Below are 22,764 nucleotides of genomic sequence, written 5' to 3'. Positions count from 1 at the left end.
AAGGACCAGGGTTGAATGAATGGATGAACGGACAGACAGACAAGAGAACAAGAAGAGGATGGAAAAAGACAAGCCAGGCCTTCTCCCAGTGGGCGCAGGCCTCAAGCCAAATGACTGAGCACAAGCATCTCGACGACTTCCACCTAGAAGGGCAAACAGGGCAGGAGCAGGGCCCATCTTTCAGCCCCTAAGTAGCAGAGTGAGAAGACAGGAGAGAAAGTCCCTTGCAGGGAACACTGCCAGGACCCTTAGGGTTCCGACCACATGAAGGGACAGAGAGGCCCATCCGAGGTTAGGTGGGCCTTCTAGGGGCCTGAACACTCCATACTCTGCCCCCATCCCTTCCACACACGTTCTCAACCCCTCCTCTGGGTGTGGCCCTGGCAGGTACCAACACCTCACTTCCATACTTGAGAGCTGGGTAGGAAAGCACAGGAGCTGAGACAGACCTCATTCTACCTTCCTGTTTCCAGGACATGTTCTTCAAGCGAAACCAAGGCACTTGGTGATGCTTGGGAGGAGGGAGCAAGCCTGGTGGTTGAGAGCCCGGACTCTGGAGTCAGACCACTGGGGTTCAAACCACGGCTCGGCCACTGACTAGCTGGTGACCTCATTCTTCATCGCGGTGCGCGGGCCTCTCACTGTCGCGGCCTCTCCCGTTGCGGAGCACAGGCTCCAGACGCGCAGGCTCAGTAGTTGTGGCTCACGGGCCTAGTCGCTCCGCGGCATGTGGGATCTTCCCAGACCAGGGCTCGAACCCGTGTCCCCTGAATTGGCAGGTGGATTCTCAACCACTGCGCCACCAGGGAAGCCCCATCATCATCATTCTCACCACTGCAGTTTCAGTCTAGCCTGCACGCTTCCACAGCGCAATGAGATCTCTTCCTCCCTGCTTCCTGCTCCCACTGCTTCTCCTCTGTTGACGACCCTTGTCCACCAAGGTGAATTCCAAGTCCTTCCTCCCACGGAGACAGACTCACTCACATGGTGCTTTGGAGGCATCGCTAAAGGACACGGGTGCTCTTCATTTCAAAGATCACAAATTGCCAACGGGCTGATTTCCCTGATGGTTGTTGTCATGAATGGACATAAGCCGAAGTTCCTGCCCAGCTACTCAAACCAAATGCCCAGCTCACCTCTTTCCATCCCCATCCCCACCGAATTTTATGAATTTCTTTGAAGGGAGAAACATGGATTTGCTAAGCCTTCTTCTGGTTCACTTACAGTCCTACCTCCTGTGAATACTCTGGTAGCTGTTACATGACTTGAAGAAACACTATGAGCAGAATCGTTAAAAATAGTAACAGAACAGAAATTTCTACCTTAAACAAATCATTCCAACAGATGGAACTTAAAGCATTTATTATCCCTCTCTGGTCTGGGGCTTTTCAAATACCGCCTTTCCAGCCGGCCAGACTGGGAGCTATTTGATAGCACCTCTCTGACCAATTACATACTAATTAAAATCCCTCAGTGTGGGCTGGGGGGAGCAGCTTTGCATATGGACTTTAATTACTGGGCCCTAGTTTTGCCAAGAAAACACAAAGGGTTTTTCTGGCTGGATGCTGAGGCTTAGAATGAACATATGGCCTGCGTGGGAGGGGAGGGTGAAGAGTGTGATCCTAAACAGGAAGTGGAGGATTCCCCCTCCACACACACCACCCCGTCATCTCCTGAAAGCAGCTATACACCAGGGTTACACAGAATCCCTGGTCAGCCCATGGAACAAACGGCATGCTGAGTGGGCAGTGAGCCGCCACCCGGGACACATCATTCCATCCCGGAGCCATTTCTGGATTGGAAGTCTTTCTTGCCCCTCTGACCTCTTCTTGGTTTTTGGATCAGAACCTCAGGTTCTCTCCCTAGGTTTCACTGAGCCTGGGGTGGCAGAGTATTAATTTTTGGCTCACCAGAATCCATTTCCTCGTCTGCTGGTTACGCTGTCCCAAGCTTCCCAGTCCACAAGGCGCTGGCCGGGAGGAGCACTGGCCCAGTTCTGACCAATCAGCACAATTTAATCCCTCTGGCCACAGCGTTTGATTCCAGGATGGGCATCGGACCCAAACCAGTACAATCAGCATGACTTACAGGATGTGTGTGGGAGCTCCTGCTGGGGTAGATATGTTCCCTATCCAAGCTGGAGGTGTATAGGTGATGAGTCTGAAGCTGTGGCAGTCATCTTGCTGCCACAGGGAAGAGCAGATCTGAAAATGGAAACAACCCAGGGGAAGCAGAACCAAGAGAGAGAACGAGGGAACTCAGAATACTGTGATAGCACTTGAGGTCCTGGATCCGGCCATTCCTGAATAAATCCACTCATGACTTTTCAGTACTGGGAGCCAATAAATTACTTTCATGCTTAAGCTGGCTTCGGTTAGGCTTTCCATCAATTTGCAAAAAAATAAATGAACCTATCTGGCAGAAATACGATTGGGAGGCAGGAGACGTTAAAGCAATAACAACAACAATCCTATAGGGATCCAGCCTGCAGAGAATATACTTGCTACAGCCGCTGTGGAGCTCTAGGGATCTTGGCCCAGAATCAAAGAATTCTACAGCTAGAAGAGACCTCGTGGACAAAGAATCCTTTTTAACCATATTTTCGTTCTTTCTTTTTCTAAACCGGTATGTAGTACCTGATGGTCCAGAGAGGAAAGACGTGACCAAGGAAGCAAGACACAAACTCTTCTCATTGCTGTCTCAGTGCCGTGTATGTACCTGTTGCTCAGTAAAACTTTGTTGCATGAGCATTATAGATCCAGTCCCCAATAATTACTCTCTCTAAAACATGCAGCTCATGAGTCTTCTTTCTGTATGGCCAATAGCTCTTGCAATAAATTCCTTAATGGACTACATTTACTTCCTGCAATAATCCCTCTCTCTTCATCCTTTTCTTTCTTTACATGACGCTAGCGTGGCATTTCTTCCTATTCCCCATTTTGCCCTTTTAGTTGCTCAAAACCTTTTCTTTACTTCTTAATTCAAAGTAATGTCATTGACTACAGGCACTTAATAATCCACACTTTATTCATCTGTCTGTCCTTTAACTTCTACCTCAAATCATGAGTTATCTACCCATCCTCACCCATCCTTTACCTCTACTCACAAGCACCGTGATTGTATTAAAAACAGCTGCAAGCACTACTCACAATTGCAAAGACATGGAAACAACCTAAATGTCCATCCACAGATGAATGAATAAAGAAGATGTGGTACATATATACAATGGAATATTACTCAGCCATAAAAAAGAATGAAATAACGCCATTTGCAGCAACATGGATGGACCTAGAATTATGATACTAAGTGAAGTCAGAAAGAGAAAGACAAATACCATATGATATCACTTATATGTGAAATTTAAAATATGACACAAATGAACCTATCTACAAAACAGACTTACAGACAGAGAACAGACTTGTGGTTGTCAAGAAGGAGGGGCGGCGGGGTGGGATGGATTGGGAGTTTGGGATTAGTAGGTGCAAACTATTATATAGAGACTAGATAAACAACAACGTCCTACTGTATAGCACAGGGAATTACATTCAATATCCTGTAATAAACTATAATGGAAAAGAACATGAAAAAGAGTGTATATACACATACATGGAATCACTTTGCTGTACCACAGAAATTAACACAACATTGTAAATCAACTATACTTCAATTAGATATATAAATGAATAGATAAATAAACAACAGCTGCAAATTTTTACCTCCTGCCCCCAGACATCACGCACATACAAACTAAAATCAACTTGTCACCACTGAGTTACCAACATCTTTATGACTATCAAGAGATCTGATCTGATTTTCTTCCTAGGATCTGATCTCATAGCCATCTGAAATACTTTTATTCAGGATGATAAAATACTTCTGTTCATGATGACAGCAGAAAATAAATCTAAGCATCTATTTGTTGTTGGCTCCTTACACGACACAATCAGTTATTTAAACTTCCTGTGACTAAATCCCCCCTACTTCTATGACAGATTAATGCATTTGCCAGTGTGTACTGTTAACCAAGTTCTGGTAACACACAGACAGAAAGCTTCACGTAAATGTTAAATGAGGTTATTACTCTCTGGAATCCCACAGGCCACTGGCAGCCCTTAAGAATTACAATTATTAGTTTTAAATTCCTTTCAGAGCATCTTAGGAACTTACAGGTCTTCAGAGGAAAAAAGATGTGGGATTTTGAATGAGATTCACAAACTCATTTGCTCTTTAATCCAAGTGGAACCTTTTACTAGAACTTTGGGCTGAGAAGGGAGAAACTTAATTCAGGATAAAAAAATACACAGGTGATACCTTGAATTTCTGGCGCCTCCCTTTTGCCAAAACTCGCCACCGCTCACACGTGTCATTTGACCACTGGCGTCCTCTTTTAATGGAAGTTTTTCTGCGGCAAGAAATACAAACAAAGAAGAATTTAAAGACACTTACTATGGATACAAATTCTTCCTTTCTTATTGCCATTGTTAATGTAATTCCATTTAGATCATTTCCCTAGAAATCTTTCTTCTTACTCTCCAGCTTCAAAACTCTAATTCATTACGGGAACTGGCAATCCACCTTTCCCAGCCTGACTTCCCTCCTCTACTGGGAGACAAAGCTGGGCCCCTTCTCACTGCTTCCTTCTTCCTTTCTCTCTAGGTCAGCACCCTGCCCACCCTGGTTGCCCCTCTACTGCCAGGGGTATGGGACCTGGACTCCTGAGAAGTCACCAAGGGGACAGTTGACACAATTCTGAAAGGCAGAGGAGTGAGCTCCAGTGCAGTGACTTTCACCCATGGGAAACAGGGGTCAGGCGGGACGGGGAGAGAACCAGACTCCCCTATATCCATCACCCCGCAACTACGCTGAGGCGCGATTCCTCCTGCAAGCTGCCTGCAGCAGCCCCCATGCCGAGTCAGCGGCCTGATCCTTCACGGCTTATTCTGAAATGGTGGCCAGCACGAAAATTCCACGTGTCCTACTGCATCTTCCCCGCTTCCCCTCCCACTCCTGGGATTCCACCTCCCTGATAAAGCTTAAGTGCCTTAGCCCTTGCCTCAGACTCTGCTTTCTGCAGGGCCAGGCTAAGATGTTTATCTTCTCTAATCCAGCATTTCTCAAGACGTGACTTGCAGACCACCTACATCAGAAGCCTCTGGGGTACCTGCTAAAAAAGGCAGATTCCGGGCGCAATGCAGAAATTCAGACTCAGTAGGTCTGGGAGGGGTGCTAGGAATCTGTAGCATTAAGCCCTACAGGTGACTCAAACACCCTAAAACATGAGGACCACTGGTCCAAGTTCCTCCAGTGTCCCCAGCTCTGCCAAAAGGACTTTCTGGTCACCCAAGGCAGACCCTTGGGCTTCTTGCCCTTTCTCCCACATTGTCGCCGAGTCCTGCTGATATCTGCCAACACTGTGTCCCTGGCCCCTGCATCTGTCCTCTCTTTTTCAATCCCACTGGCCCCTGTTTGGGGTTCATCCCCTTTCTCCTGGAATTTCATCAGAGCCTCCTGAATGTTCTCTCCACGTACTTTCTTCTGAACTTGGACTAAAATCAGAGGTCAGGCTGCATGCTTCATAGAGCACCTGGCACACTGAAGTACAGAAGTGGGCACTCCAGTCCTGTCCTGGATACACAGAGAGTCCCTGAGGGCACGGGCCTTCAGTCAGGCAGCATCAGGCCTCTGCTGGACTAGTGCTTCTGCCCGTGTCCAGGATTTACTTCTTCTGTCATTGCTACACTCACTCTGCCAATCACGACAAGGTGGGCCGTGAGGACCATGTGACAGGGCCGGTCCATCTATCCCCATGTAACCCCCTATCTAAAGGGGCACGCTGTACAGAGTGGGTGCTCTACCCAAGCTGCTGACAGCCAGAGTAACAGAATGATAACATTCCCTCCTTTTTCTCCTTTCTCTCCCTTTCGATCCTCCCATTCCTGTGTTACTCAATTCCCTCTCCTAACTGATAAACACTCTACCACAGCTTGAGCCCTCTCCTCTGCTCTCTTTGGCCTGACTTTGGCTAAAATCCATTTGATTGCACCTGTGTTCTGTTTATTTCCTTCTCCACGTGCCTATTCTTTGTGAGTTAAGAAAGTGAAGTAAAAATGTCCTTCCTTATCACAAGGACACAAATTGTATTGCTTAACTGTGAAATTACAGCTAACATTTGTTAAGCATTTACCATGTTTTTACCAGGCGTTTCCTAGTTTAGTCCTCTCAACAGCCCTAATAGGTAGGTACTATTTTTATCCACCTTTACCAGTGAGGAAACCGAGGCTTGCAGAGATTATAACTTGCCCATAGAAAGTGCTGGAGTTTGTCTGATCTTAACCATCCTGGTACATTCTTTCTACACTACCTGACGACGCACGGTGATTGTCCCCACTGCAGGTACCTGGAATGGATGCCCCACACTGAACAACTGTCCCCAAGTCCAAGTTCACAGCTGCTGTAAGTCGACCCACCCACACAGCAGGTTACCAGCTTCACAGTCCTCCTGTTACTCCATCAACCCTTTGGTTTTTCCTGATCTAACTTTCAGTCCCATTTGCCACACGTTTGGGCCACATCAAGCAGACATGTCATTTCTGGATAACACACAGTCTTCGTGTTCGGTTTGCCCTGTAAGCATTCTTGCCACATCGAGCCAGCAGCTCCTTTCCCCCCAACATTCTTCCACAAATGTCATCCACTCCATCCCCCTAAAACCCTGCATCACCCTCTTTCACCCTAGCATCCGAACCACTACATGAATGTGTCTCAGAGCCACCCCCAGTGACTCACAGTGCCCACGACAGAATCTCTGTGGACACCCGACAGTTTCTTCTTTGAAACCGCCTTCCGAAAACTAATTAGCCCTCAATCTCCCAGTGAACTCTTCTCCCTTCTCAGCAACTCTGTGTGGACTCTATTTCCTTCTCTTGCCTCTTTGTCCTTCTGAGCCTTTAAAACCGACCAAGATCTGAGCCAAGGACAAAGTTAATTATTCTACTTTCGCATGCCACTTGTTTCATCAAGGCGTCGAGCTAGCCCCCGCTTTCAAAAGGCCCGAGGCATCTCATGATACTCCTGTTCCCCCTTCTTGGATCCTTAGGAGATAGACGCTATCTACCATCCCAAGCTTAATTGAACTTTTAATTCAAGCTTGGCTTTCCAGCCATCTCACTCTCCCCAAGCGTGCACATCTGGAACCATTCACAAAGTGGTGGCTGAAATTTCCACTAATTCACATGGAATGCTAGGGATGGAGGCCATTGGGAGGGCCTCAGCTTCCCCCAGGTCCCAAGGCAAGTAGTTCTACTCTAAGAAATGCATGCATCAGTGAACATCCTAGAGCATGCCCGCTGGGGGCAGAGCCTGAACCAGGGCACTGGAGCAGCCCAGCTCTGTATATGGTGGCCCTGAGGTATATGCAGACATCATAGACAGTGCTATGGACTGACTTGTGGCCCCCAAAAATCCTTATGTTGAAACCTTAAACCCCAATGCGACTGTATCTGGAGAAAGGGTCCTTAGGAGGTCATGAAGGTTAAATGAAACCATAGCGTAGGGCCCTAATCCAATAGGACTGTGGCCTTCTAAGAAGAGGAAGAGATCTCTCAATCTCTCTATCTCCCCCAACAATGTGAGGACACAACCAGAAAGCAGCCGTCTACAAGCCAAGAAGAGTTCTCACTGGAAATCAGCCACGCTGGCACCTTGATCTTGGACTTCTTAGCATTCAGAGATGTGAGAAATGAACTTCTGTTGTTTAAGCTACCCAGCCTGTGATATTTCGTTATGGTAGCCTGAGCTAATTAACACTGACAGCAAGCTCTTTTGTCCACATCCAGACAACATGGTTCACAAGGAAAACCAGGAATCCAGAGCTCTTACTCTCCTCATCTGTGTAGCCACTGTGCCCAGAGAGGGTACAGAAATCAGGGAGGGCAGCAAGGAAATTGGGAGAAACACATGTGGAAACTCATCCATTCATTCACCAATAAGCATTTATGGAATGACTATTGTGTGCAATTATAAACACTTTCACATACAATATATTCATATTTGTTTATAAACACATGAAAGAAAGATCTGGAAAGATAGGCATTAAATGGATAAGGGTCACCTTTGGGGTGGCAGGGGAGAAAAGGGGCAAGGAAGATGAAGAAGAACTCTTAACGATGTAAAATTGTTTTAATAATGTGTTCACCTACGAAAAGAGAAACACACAAACTTGCAAATAACTGCTGAATGAGGAAGAAAGGCAGTATGCAAGGCTTAGTGGGTCCAGCTTTCCTGTTTGACAGGCATTCCTACTCCCCAGGCCTTTTCTCTGGGACCTGGGGATGTAATGGCTTTGAAGGCATTGAGGGCTTGTCTGTCCTATGAACAGCTGTATCCCCAGAACCTAGCAAGGTGCCTGGCATACAGTAAATGCCCCCATACTGGTTGCTTGGGTGCATGAATGGCCAGAGCCCTATAGGAAAGTTATGGGGAGGGTCTAACCCTGGCCAGGAGATGCAGTTGAAGCTTCAGGAAAACATCTGGGACAGTGTCTGTGGAATAAGGCCTGAGTGTGGGGTAAATGGAGAATCTGTAAAACAGAGGTTGAGATGATTCAAGGGACTCTGGGTGGCACATGCGCCAGGAGAAAAGCCAGAGTGACCAGAGTTCTGCAAGTAGAGTCTAACAGCCCAACCCTTACAAGGGACACTAATGTCCCCAACAAGAGAGCATTCCCCCTCTGCCACCAGACCACCAAAGCCCCACAAGTTCCCATATGGTCCTGTACAGACCCTGCCCTCCCAAAACAAGTCGGAGTCCAGAATGGAAATGACCTGTCGCAATGCCATGTTGAGATTCAGCACAGCATGAAGGGGCAGAGCACAGGACTGCCTGGGATCGAATCCCGGCTCCATCACTTAACTGAGTCAGCTAACTTCTGTGCCTAAGTGTCCCCACACATAAAACAAGGATGTTGTCAAAGTACCTTTCTCTATGGAAAACACTTAGAATGGTGCCTGGTCCTAGGAGAGAGGTGGAGGTTGAATAAAACTCGGATTGATTTGAAGATAGCCAAGTGAAGTCACGTGACTTGACTCACACAGAACCCATCATCCCAACTCTGAGAAATAAGCTGCATCAGAACTTATATTTGACGCATCATGGTGATGATCTTTAGAGGTGTTAACTTGGCTAGACTCAGTGACACGGACAGAAGAGGGCAGAGGCCAGCTTGTGGTGTGCACACACCTTCTCCCAAGGATTCAGACACTAATGTGAGTACTTCTGTGAAGAGATTTTACGGATGTGATCAAAGGCTCTATTCAGTTGACAACAAGGAGGGATGATTATCCTCAATGGGTCCAACCTAATCAGGTGAGCCTTTAAGAGAGACTGAGCTTTTCGCAGAGAAAGAGACTTCAACAGCAGCTGGATCTACAACTGCTTTGCTGGATTTTCCCTTTCTGACTGCTATGGACAACACCTTCTGCCATGCCCATGGGGTTCTAGCTGGCTTGTCATCTTCCCTTCCTGATGGTTGCCCTATGGATTTGGGGCTTACTTAGCCAACCTGCACAATTACATAAGCCTTGTAATACATCTATTAGAATAGATATCTCCTACTGGTTTATGCTTCTCTGGTTGAATCCTGACTGATATAATCATTTCCCAGAGGGTAAACTTGGGGATGCAATGAGCCACTTCCCATTTTCCATATCGAGCCCTGTTAAGGATCAAGGGGCTGAATGTGAGCGCAAGAATGCGGTTGGTTCTTTTTATTCACAGGAGTTCTGTGCCATACAGTCACTGCGAACACTGAATTAATGAAAGTGAACCACCGTTCCTAAGGGAAATAGATGGTTAGGTTCCTGTGAGCCTCTTGTCACATTTCATCAACTGATCAATACGTTCTTTGTTTTATGTGTGCTTCCGTTTAAGACCTTGTTTAATATGTATGATTGATTAACACTAAACTCAGGGTCAGCAGCACCACAACGCAAACCTGAAGGAAGCTTATCTGACACACCTCTCTTCTCCATGACGCACATCACAGCCTTCTTGCACTTAGCAACACTAGCCGGCACTTCCACACTATGCTGGGGGTCTATTTTACACAGCGTAATCACCAAGAAAAAGTACCAAAAATGTGACACAGAACAGAATGCAAAAAGGACACATTTATTGTACATGAGCTGAAAAGAAGGCAAAGTGTCACCTTGTCCCACCTCTGCTGGGAACGTGCACGTCAGGGGACTCAAATTTTTCTCCACTCTGATCACGTCCCAAATGACCACAAAAGCATCACCAGCACTGATTGCGGGTCGCAAATTTTAGTGAGTAGGTGAAACTCCAACTACAGAATCTGTGAATAATAAGAAACAACTGTTTTACTCCTTCTCCTTTCAAACCCTTAAAGAAAGTTTTTTTTCCTCTTCCACTCCAGGCATGAATTTCTCGGGTTTGAATCTACCCTCATCCCCCTTGGTCTCTCTTGCGTTCTGTCCTCATCTTCCACCCTCGCAAGCCATGCCGGACGTTCTCTGCTTCCTGCCCTGAGAATGGCAGAAAGAAGACCAGATCCGAGGCTGTGCCATGATCAAGGCAAGAGGCCACAAGGCCTGGGTGAAGACAGCGGCAGCAAATACTGAGGAAAAGCCAGGGGAGGTGGACCCTCCCTTGGTAAACACTGAGGGGGCTGGGGTTAGGAAAAAGGAGTTGAAGGTGACTATGGTTTCTAATTCCATAAATCCAGTATGTACTGAGGAAATGTGCTCAAGATTCAGAGCAAAATGCTGTAGGTCCCTGAGGGAAGGGAATGAGTTCTGTTTGGGACCCACTAAGTTTGAAACGCCCACAACATCCAGACGGTACAGGTATCAATGAGAGCTCTCAGCTGCAGAGAAAAGCAAGCTAAACTCCGGCTAATTCAAGTAGATAAGGAAATTACTAAAGGAGATCTGGCAATTCACAGAATTTCCAGACCGGCCACGGAACCGAGATTGGAACCTCTGCAGCCAGGAGCAAGCATTAAATTCATCCTAATCTGGTCCAGTGAGGAACCCCTTGTGGAAACCACTGGAAACAGGCTGTACCTCACAGCTCTGACTCAGGACTCTGCTTCCAGGACACTGCTGAATTCTGAATGTGGCCGCCACTGCCATCCTCAAAAGGACGGATTCTGCATGGGCCCTGTTTCTGATCAGAGCTGGGGTCACAAGTAGGGCCTGGGCCACCTGCCTGTGCTCTAGCTACCAGGCTGGGGACAGGGAGTGGGGGTTAGTCTCTGGAGTCGGAAATGGGTCCTGCCTCATAAGGGGGGAGATTCCCTGTACAGAAGAATGATGCTCAGCTAGTGGGCCTCCAATCAGAATAACCAATGCCTGCTGCAAGAGATTCAGAAAGGTTAGAAATGCGGATAGTAGTAACAGCTCCCACATTTGAGCCCTTACTATATGTCAGGCGCTACGTAAAGTGGTTCACATGCATTGACAGAGTTTAAACTACACAAGAAGTATTAAGCGGGTCTAGAGAAGAGAGGAGATCCAGGGAGAGCAGAGCAATTTACTAGGGTGGCCAAACACACTTGACTGAGGGGTTTCCTAGTGAGGACTTTCAGTTATAACACCAGGGGAATCTCAGCAAAACCAGGGCAGGTGGTCAGCCTAGTCAGGTCAGACAGATATGGGTCCGAATTCTGGCTTGTGCACCTGGGAAAAGTGACTTAACTTCTTGGAACTTTGGCTTTCCCATTTATAAATGGGTATAACAAAAGTATCTCCCTCATAGAATTGCTGTGAAGGGTTAGAGATGACATGAACAAAATACTTAGTGCATCACCAGGTATATATTAAGGGCACCAAAAAAAAAATAGACATTATTCTTATTAACTCCCAGAGAACTTGAGTTTGTCCACATTACAACAAACGGTAGAACCAAGATTTCAATCCAGGACTGAACAACTCCAAGCTGTACTTTAAATCCCTAAGCATTTATTGCATCCCTATCCAGATGGTGGTTGAAGTTACAGGAGGATAAAGGAAGGGGGACAGACCAGGGTTAGCACTGTCAGCTATCCTAATATTTAAGGCAGAAAGAAGAGGCAGAGCCAGCAAAGAAGAGGAGAAAGAGATCACAGATGGGGGAGATACGTTTGTGAAAGTAGAAAAATGACAGAAGTCAGGAATGGCAAATCAGATCCAACGTTGCAGAGAAATCAGTAGGTTATAAACACATTACTCTTCCAATCAGGCAAGAAAAAGTTAACATGAGAAAGTTGAGGGATGTTGACTTCCAGCAATGATGGAGCAACAGAGACTGACTCTACCTTCAACAAATAGAAAAACACTCAAGATTTATGAGACAACACTTTTCAAACACTGGACAACAGAAAGCACAAGATAATGATCCCCTGAGAGAAGGGAAACAAATAGATTAAACCCTAAGGGTGCCCCAGCTCACTGCCTGAAAAGCATTTCCAGGCTGCAGTGCAGGAAGGGCTAATGAAGCAGATAGAACAACCCCCAGAGGCTCATATGGGGCCAAGAGTAGTTCACGTTCCAACTGACAAGAAAGGAAAGAATTCCTAATACATGGAATATCAGGAAGGTCCTCAGGAGGGTGTTGCTTCAATACAGAGCCCCAATTAGCTTAAACCAGATGTTGGCAAACTTCTTAAAGGGTCAGATACTAAGTATTTTAGGCTGTGGGCCATACAGCCTCTGCTGCAATCACCCAGTTCTGCTGTTGGAGCATAAAATATGTCAACATAAAACATATCACAGATAATATGTCATCAAACGGGTGTAGCTGTGTTCCAAAACAATTTTACTTCCCAAAAGAGGCAGCTGGCCTGTGGGCCACACTTTGCCAACCTCTGGATTACACTAAAGTTTGTTCTGGAGTCACCCAAGCAAAGCAGAAAAGCAAGCCTCAGAAGTATCACACTAACCCCAAAGACCTTAATAGCACCCCAGAACAACAAAGCCCAACAGCATTTATAGGAGCACCAAAAATTCCAGCACTCAAAATTATTTACAATATCTGGAATCCAATCAAAAATTCATGCAAAGAAGTGAAAATAAAGCCCATAATAAGAAGGAAAAACAACAGACCCAGAAATGTCACATATGATAGAAACAGTACATAAAAACATTAAGACAGTATTATAACTATACTCTATAAGCTTAAGAAAGTTAAAGGAAAGCAGGAGCATGTTAAGGAGAGACATGAGAGATAGAAAAAAAGTTTTAAGTCAGATTTCTATAGATGAAAACTACAATGCAAGAGGTAAGATAAACTTGATGGTGTTAACAGCAGATTAGATATTGCAGGGGAAAAAACAAAATTAATGAATTTAAAGACACAGCAACAGAAACCATCCAAAATGAAATACTGACGGGGAGAAAAAAAAAAACACTGCAAAATAAAAAGAGTCATCAGTGAGCTACTGAACACGTAAAGTAGGCTATTATACTTGTAAGTGGAGTCCAAGAAAAGAGGACATGAGTGGGGGAATAAAAATGTATTTGAAAAAATAATGGCTCAAAATTTTCCGAACTTAATGAAACCTATAAAATGCAGTAAGCTCAACAAATCTCAAATATAAGAAACATAAAGATGACCACACCAAGGTGTATCATAATCACATTGCTTATAACCAGTGAGAAAGAGAAAGAAATTTGAATGGCTAGAAAAGGAAAACAAAACAAAAAAAAAGACAAAGAGGACTAAAGATCGATAGCACACTTCAGAAACAATGCAGTCCAGAAGATAGTAATATCTTTCAAGTACTGAAAGAAAACCAAATGTTAACCTAGAATTCTATACCCAGCAAAACTACTTCTCAAAAACACAGGTCAAATAAAGACATTTTTGAACAAAGAATGAAAGAACTCATCATGGACAGACCACCATTACGAGAAATGCTAAAGGAAGTCTTTCAGAGGGTTAATGACAGCGAATGTAAATTTGGGTCTACACAAAGGAATGGCGAGCACCAGAAATGAAAAGTATGTAGGGAAATATAAAATACTTTTTTCTTACTTTAAAAAATCTCCTTACAAGAGAAGCAATTGTTTAAAGGAAATATATTCAACAACAATGCTTTGAGGGGTTCACAGCACATGCAGAAACAAAATGAATGATAACAGTGGCACAAAAGGAGGAAGGGGGAAAGGTGGAAATGAACTGTTCTAAGATTGTTATACTAAACCTGAAGTGGTATGATGTTCCTTTAAAGACTGTGGTTAGTACACATATGGTCACCTTATTTTTGATAAAGGAGGCAAGAATATACAATGGAGAAAAGACAGCCTCTTCAATAAGTGGTGCTGAGAAAACTGGACAGCTATGTGTAAAAGAATGAAATTAGAACACTCCCTAACACCATACACAAAAATAAACCCAAAATGGATTAAAGACCTAAATGTAAGGCCAGACACTATAAAACTCTTAGAGGAAAACATAGGCAGAACACTCTATGACATAAATCACAGCAAGATACTTTTTGACCCACCTCCTAGAGAAATGGAAATAAAAACAAAAATAAACAAATGGGACCTAATGAAACTAAAAAGCTTTTGAACAGCAAAGGAAACCATAAACAAGACAAAAAGACAACCCTCAGAATGGGAGAAAATATTTGCAAATGAAGCAACTAACAAAGGCTTAATCTCCAAAATTTACAAGCAGCTCATGCAAGCTCAATATCAAAAAAACAAACAACCCAATCCAAAAATGGGCAGAAGACCTAAATAGACATTTCTCCAAAGAAGATACACAGATTGCCAACAAACACATGAAAGGATGCCCAACATCACTAATCATTAGAGAAATACAAATCAAAACTACAATGAGGTATCACCTCACACCAGTCAGAATGACCATCATCAAAAAGTCTACAAACAGTAAATGCTGGAGAGGGTGTGGAGAAAAGGGAACCCTCTTGCACTGTTGGTGGGAATGTAAATTGATACAACCACTATGGAGAACAGTATGGAGGTTCCTTAAAACACTAAAAATAGAACTACCATATGACCCAGCAATCCCACTACTGGGCATATACCCTGAGAAAACCATAATTCAAAAAGAGTCATGTACCACAATGTTCATTGCAGCACTATTTACAATAGCCAGGACATGGAAGCAACCTAAGTGTCCATCGACAGATGAATGGATAAAGAAGATGTGGCACATATATACAATGGAATACTACTCAGCCATATAAAGAAACGAAATTGAGTTATTTGTAGTGAGGAGGATGGAACTAGAGTCTGTCATACAGAGTGAAGTAAGTCAGAAAGAGAAAAACAAATACCATATGCTAACACGTATATATGGAATCTAAAAAAAAAAAAAAAGTTCTAAAGAACCTAGGGGCAGGACAGCAATAAAGACGCAGACGTAGAGAATGGCCTTGAGGACACGATGAGGGGTAAGAGTAAGCTGGGACGAAGTGAGAGAGTGGCATGGACTTATATACACTACCAAATGTAAAATAGATAGCTAGTGGGAAGCAGCCACATAGCACAGGGAGATCAGCTCGTTGCTTTGTTAACACCTAGAGGGGTGGGAGGGAGACGCAAGAGGGAGGAGATATGGGGATATATGTATATGTATAGTGGATTCACTTTGTTATAAAGCAGAAACTAACACACCATTGTAAAGCAATTATAGTCCAATAAAGATATTAAAAAAAAAAAAAAGACTGGTTAGTTAAAGATGTATACTGTACAACCTGTAGGAACCTCTGAAAAAAAATAAAAAGAGGTACAGTCAATTAAATCAATAAAGGAAAACTTCCCTGGTGGCACAGTAGTTAAGAATCCACCTGCCGATGCAGGGGACACGGGTTCGAGCCCTGGTCGGGGAAGATCCCACATGCCACGGAGCAACTAAGCCCGTGCGCCACAACTACTGAGCCTGCGCTCTAGAGCCTGTGCTCCGCAACAAAGAGAAGCCACCCCGATGAGAAGCCCGCACACCACAACAAAGATTGAACACAGCCAAAAATAAATTAATTAATTTTTTAAAAAAATTATTAAACCAATAAAGGAGATAAAATGGAATCATATTGACTGCAAATTGGCACAAAGTATCTTTTTGGGTGTTAGAAATATTCTAAAACTAGACTGTGGTGATGGTTGCACAACTCTGTAAATTTACTAAAAATCACTGAGCTGTATTAAAATGGGTAAATTTATGGTATTTAAATTATACCTCAATAAAGTTGCTAAAAAATTAAAAACACTTAATCCAAAAGAATACAGAAAGAAAAAACAAAACAAAAATCAGATGGGACCAATAAAAAACAAATAGCAATATGACAGATTTTAAAACACATTAAAAAGTAGAAAGGTCTAAACAATTTTGACAAAGAAAAAGTTGAAGGACTACTCTATCTGATTTCAAGAATTATTATAAAGCTACAGAAATCATGACAGTCTGTTATGGGCATAAAGACAGCCATACAAATAAATGAAACAGAATAAAATCCAGTCATAGATACATGTATTTATGGTCAATCGATTTTCAACTAAATTTCTCAAAGCAATTCAATGAGGAAAAAAACCATCTCTTCACCAAATGGTACTGAAGCCACTGGATACTCCTATGCAAATCATAAATAAATAAGCAAGCAAAAAAACAGATAAAAAACCTTGCTTCACACCACAAAAAGTTTAATTCAAAATCATCAAAGACTTCAATGTAAAAGCTAAAATTATTAAACCTCTAGAGGAAAGCATAGGATAAAATCTAAGTGAACTGGGTTAGGCAAAGATTTCTAAAATAGGATATAAACCATAAAAGAAAAAAACTTATACATCGTATTTCATCAAAATTAAACATTTTTGCTCTTCAAAGGACACTTAAGAAAACAAAAAAGCAAGCTACATACTGGGAAGAAATATCTGCAAAACATATATCTGATAAAAGAAATGTATACAGAATATATGAAGAACTCTTACAACACAGTAAGAAGAAAGAATCTGATAAAAATAAAATGGGCAGAAGAGATATTTCAAAGAGCAGATATCGATGGCAAATCACAATAGCTACCACTACACACCCATTTGAATGTCCAAAATTTAAAAGACTGGTATTAAGTTCATCAAAATGAATGAACTACCAGCCGCATGGATGAATCTGAAAAGTATCATGGTAAGTGAAAGAAGCCAGACACACAAAAACTACACACTATGTGATTTAATTTACATAAAATTCTAGAAAAGGCAAAATTACAGTAATTAAGAGCAAGTCAGTAGTTTCCAGGCGCTGGGGTAGAGGTCAGGGATTAACTGCAAAGAGGAATGAGAGATCCTTCTGGGGTGATAGATATGTTTTACACCATGATTAGAGTAGTGGTTACAAGACTTCATATACTTATCTAAACTCATTGACTTGTACACTTAAAATTGGTTTTATTGTATTCAATTATATCTCAAAGCTGAAAAAAAAAAAACCTTTGAACTCAGTATTTAGACCCAAGCATGGAGGAGACTATCCACTAGGGAAAATATTCGAACTTCTATAAACCATCCTTTAAAATACTGATTTTGGTTTCTATTTTATAGTATAGACAATATATGTGTACATTAGCATATGTATACACAGTTGACCCTTGAACAAGGCAGGGGTTAGGGGTGCTGAATCCCACGCAGTAGAAAATCCTCATATACTTTTACAGTCGGCCCTCTGTATCCATAGATTGAACCAATTCTAGATCGTGTAGTACTGTGGTTCATGTTTATTGAAAAAAATCTGCGTGTAAGCAGACCCGCACAGTTCAAAGCCATGTTGTTCAAGGGTCAACTGTAATTTACAAATGAATATTCATTCATTGAGGCACATCCTCCATATTTTTTCACTGATAGGGATGAACCATTTAAAACATGTGGAGAGGGTTTCCCTGGTGGCACAGTGGTTAAGAATCTGCCTGCCAGTACAGGGGACACGGGTTCAAGCCCTGGTCCGGGAAGATCCCACATGCCGCGGAGCAACGAAGCCCGTGCGCCACAACTACTGAGCCTGCGCTCTAGAGCCCGCGAGCCACAACTACTGAGCCTGCGTGCCACAACTACTGAAGCCCGCGTGCCTAGAGCCCGTGCTCCGCAACAAGAGAAGCCACCGCAATGAGAAGCTCGCGCACCGCAACGAAGAGTAGCCCCCGGTCGCCGCAACTAGAGAAAGCCCGCGTGCAGCAACGAAGACCCAACGCAGCCAAAAATAAATAAATAAATAAATAAATAAATAAATAAATAAATAAATTGATGTTTAAAAAAAAATTAAAAAACATGTGGAGACCTCCAAATTGGTTGGGGTGGGAGAAGCGGAAACCAGATTGTCGTAGCTACTGACAGGTGAGGGCAACAAGCACACTTCTCTTTCAAGACACTGGGTGAAGAGAAAGGGTACAGCTACAGGCAGAGTGGAGAGTTGAGGGAAGGTGATTACATGTAGGATGGGTCATTTTAACGTAGGTTTAAAGGAAGGAGTCAGAAAAGATAGATCATTAATAAAGTCGGGGGGCGGGGGGAAGAGAAAGAAACACTGTGGATGAAATACCTGGTCTGCACAAGGAGATGGTTCTGGGGCCTCAGTAAAGAGTTGTGAGAGAGAAAGCTGTCTTTAATGAATTATTAAGCAAGGTCTTCAGTGCAAGGGGGAAGAGAAGGTAGGAGAGGAGTCTTTGGAACAAGCAGCATGGGCAATAATGTGCGGAACTGACTAGATGTGGACCCACATATAAATAAGCAGTTGTGAGAATGCAGCTGAGGATCTATCATCAAGCTCTTTTTATGGCAGTGGTACCCACCACACGCTCACATTCCTGATGTAACCCTGAGATGGTTGACAGGAGTCAGCTGCTTATTAGACTTGGCCACTGAAGGCAATGTCCCTCCACGCCGCCTCCAGCAACAGGAAGCGCCCAGGAAGTGGAGGTTGGTAGGGACTTAAGTAGAAACTGGTAAACTGATATCTGTACCTCTAGGCCCCTTTGTAATTCATCCACCACCCACAGGACCTTGGGCCACAATTCCCACTTTGGCCTCAGATGCTAATTTTGGACCCACTGGTCAACGCTAAGCTGGGCGCGGTGGCTGTGTAGGTGGGGACCACCAGGAAGTAGAGGAAGTGGGACTGGTGAATCAGGCAGGGGCCCTGCTTCAGCGTGGCCTGACTCACCCCGGACCATGGGAATGGGCACTCTGGGGCCGGTGGCGCCATCTCTGAGCAGCACCAGGGCTATCAGGGGCATCATTAGTGGTTGCAAATGCTTGCCCAGCACTTCTCACAAGGTGGCCTTGGGGCTTACCCACACGCCATCTGAGTAATTACATCCTCTTTACCCTCCTGCAGATCCAGATGAACTAGCACTTCACCTCCTGACTTAACTGCTGCGTGCTGCCCTGAGTGGTACAGTGAGTTGAGCCTTAGAGATGATACTTCTTTTCAAACCTACTCATCCCTCTTCCCTCACTACCCGCCACTGGAGGATTCAGGAGACTTAGAGGTAGGGCCTCTGACCACCTGCTCTTTTTGTTTGTCAGCTGCAAACTGATTTCCCAGAGAAATCCAGACAGCCTCTACTGCCAATGTGAACACTTGATATAAGAGGGCTTCTCTCATTTCCCCATCTACCTCTAGTAACTCTGCTTCTTCACTCTGATGAAACAACCCTCCTTCACTTTTCAGCTGATGTAGCTCAGCTGGTGTCAGTTCCACCCCTAGCACCAGCCTGGCTCATCAGAACACCGCAATCGCCTGGCCACAGCGACTGGTTCAACAATGGACACATGACTCAAAAAAGAGTCCACAAGACTCAGTTCTGAGAGTTCTGTGGAACTCTTAGAAGAGAAAATCATTCCCTGCTGTGGTTACTGAGAGCACAGAATATGGGCCAAAAGTTACTGGCAGCTTTTTTTCTTTTTTAAGATGACCCTTATGTGCCAAGAACTGCCTTAAGTATCTTTATGTATACTGTCTCATTTAATTCCCACATCAACCCCATGAGTTTATAAGTTCTATTATATGAGGCAGCATAGTTTGGAGATCAATAGTACTGACTCTGGAACCAGACTACCTGGATTTAACTTCTGGCTCCATCATTTACTAGTCGTGTAACAGGCAAGTTATTTAAACTTTCTGTGCCTCAGTTTCCTCATCTATAATATGGGGCTACTAAGAGCACCTACCTCATAGATTGTGAAGATCAGTGAATTTATTTACATAAAGTACTTGGAAGAACACGAGGCAGAACAGCAAGTGCTCAACAAATTTTAGCTATCACTGTCACCATCACCATCATCATCATGTCCCATTTAAAGACAAGGAAACTAAGGCACAGAGATGTTAAGAAACATGTCTACGGTTGTGCAACTAGTAGGTGATGGCCTGGGGATTTGAATCAAGACTGCTTCTGGCTATAGAGACCATGTTTTTTGTTTTGTTTTGTTCTTTTGGCCGCGCTGCGTGGCTTGTGGGATCTTAGTTCCCCAACCAGGGATCGAACCCATGCCCCCCCTGCAATGGAGGCACGGAGTCCTTACCACTGGACCACCACAGAATTCCCGAGACTGTGTTCTTAACCATGAAACAGTACTTCCTGTGCCCTACGGCATCATCTTGATCTGCAGAAAACAGAGAGATAACACACACAAAACAGAGCTGAGAGGTGGAGAGGGTAAAACAGAGTCCTGAGGACATTCTCAGGGAGCCTTGAACCAGTTGTCTTACTCTATACAGCTGCTATAACAAAAATGCCATAGACTAGGTAGCATATAAACAACAAACTTCTCACAGCTCTAGAGGCTGGCAAGTCCAAGATCAAGGCGCTGGCAGACTCAGTATCTGCTGACTGTCATCTCACTGTGTCCTCACATGGTGGAAGGAGTGAAAGAGCTTTCCGGACTTTCTCTATAAGGGTACTAATCCCATTCCTGATGGCTCCACCCTCATGACCTAATCATCTCCCAAAGGCCCTCACCTCCTAATACCATCACCTTGGGGGGGTTACAGGTGTTGTAACATACGAATTTTGCGAGGACACGAACATTCAGTCTATTGGACCAGACAAGCCAGAAATCAAATCTCTCTTTGGAGTTTTTAATAATATTAACCAACAAAACTCCTCTACTTCAATCCAGTTTGAGCTGGGGTATCTGTCCCTTGCAGTTGAAATCCCTTGGCAACTTGACTGAAATAGCAATTCAATTCTCATCCTCAAGACTGTCCTCGTATTCTGAGCCTGAATGGCCCCAAAAGAAGAGAAAACATCGCCATGAAAGAATCTACTCTAGGGTTACCAAATCAGAGCTGTCCATTTGTTTGGTCATTCATTCATTTCATTCAAGCACCCTCCATGGATGGCACTATGTTAGTTGCCAAAACATTCTGAGTGGACTGGGCATAAGGCATTTCAGCATCAAAATATCAATGGTGTTCCCATGAGTTTATTAATTAGGTCCAGCTCCGGCCTCAAGTAGAGTCTCAATTCTCCTTCTATCTGTCAGAACAGAAGTCTCTGGAATCTTACAATCTATGCCAGATTTTTTCTGAGCTCTGCATATCCATTGCTATAGCTGGACTCTGGCCTGGTTTTAAATGCAAAAGGTAATGGGGAGTTTCTGCACAGACTAAATTATTCACCTCCATCGAACGACATAAGCAGCATTCAATCTTCATCTGTGGACAGTCTTCCCAGATCAAAATATTCAACTGAAGTCCAAACAGGAAACGCAGATGCCAAACAGGTGACTAAGAAGGCAGGGGTCAAAGCCCTCCAACCAGCAAGGTGAGTCGTTTCCTTCTTTGCGTCAGATCTGCACACAGAGAACCCTTGAGGGCTGGGATTACTTTTGATTTTTACATCACAAGCATCATAGAAAATATACAATGAAAAACCCAATGATTCCTTGGAGAGTTCATTGCTCTCCCGTCTCCTTTGATTCCCCTGCCTCCTCTCCACATCCTTTGAACTCCTAAAAGGACACTTTGAAGGCATGTCATAAAGCAGTTTTTCATTCATGCTCCGCTCTTTGATGATCTCGCTGTTTGTCTGAACTGCAGCGTCCACAGGATGTCGGCCGGGCAAGCTGAAAGCCAATACCGATGAGGAAGGGCCAAGCGAGGATGAGCCTGAGTGGCGCTCGTCAATAAGAAGAAAGGGGAAGGGAGGATGGAGCCAGGCCGGAGGGCCCTGAGCAGGATTTCTCAGGTCTCTCTTGCAGGTCCTACCCTTCAGAGTGGTCACTTGTGAGAGAGGCCAGGGGCACCCGAGCCCAGCAACAGCTCCCATCTGCTAAAGGTTTTGTTCCGATGCTTCCCTCCTGCTCTGGCCTCACACAGGAGAGCTCTCTGCTCACCCCAGACTGCACTAACCCAGCTCCCACTTGATGAGAAGGATGATGGGCTTTGACTTTTCCCAACCTCTTCATCGTCTTCTAGTGCAAGTTTCATTCATTTCAAAGCTAGGAAGACACCATGAGGTTGGGAAAGGAGAGAGGGAGAGGGGTGGTGGGGGGCCAGGCAGGTCTGCCGATACACACCTTCTTTCACCTTCCGACTGACTCAATGGCTGAGAACTAAGACTCTTTATGTACGACTCTTAAGAATGCTAAAATACTCAGGAAATAGCCAGTGGCCCTCAAAACAGCAGCCCTGGCTCCCCTGGCCTAGGGATGGGTTAACTATGATGAGGGTGTCACGACGAGAGCCTTCCACGAACCTGAGTGTTCTCAGATCCAAAGGGAAAAGAAACCACTCCCTTCCACGATA

The 22,764-nt window shown here is 44.3% G+C and overlaps 1 long non-coding RNA gene across 1 annotated transcript in view; it reads right to left on the bottom strand.

Annotated features, from left to right (window-relative positions):
* Positions 1 to 22,764, bottom strand: part of LOC132362601 (uncharacterized) — a 354,028-nt gene that overhangs the window by 278,501 nt on the left and 52,763 nt on the right. Inside the window, exon 3 of the long non-coding RNA XR_009502404.1 lies at positions 4,312 to 4,402. This is a non-coding gene — a long non-coding RNA (uncharacterized LOC132362601). The remainder of the gene's footprint in view (positions 1 to 4,311; positions 4,403 to 22,764) is intronic.

This window comes from Balaenoptera ricei, chromosome 3 (assembly GCF_028023285.1).
Source record: "Balaenoptera ricei isolate mBalRic1 chromosome 3, mBalRic1.hap2, whole genome shotgun sequence".
NCBI classification, from domain to species: domain Eukaryota; kingdom Metazoa; phylum Chordata; class Mammalia; order Artiodactyla; family Balaenopteridae; genus Balaenoptera; species Balaenoptera ricei.
This window is presented reverse-complemented; position numbering and strand designations above follow the sequence as displayed.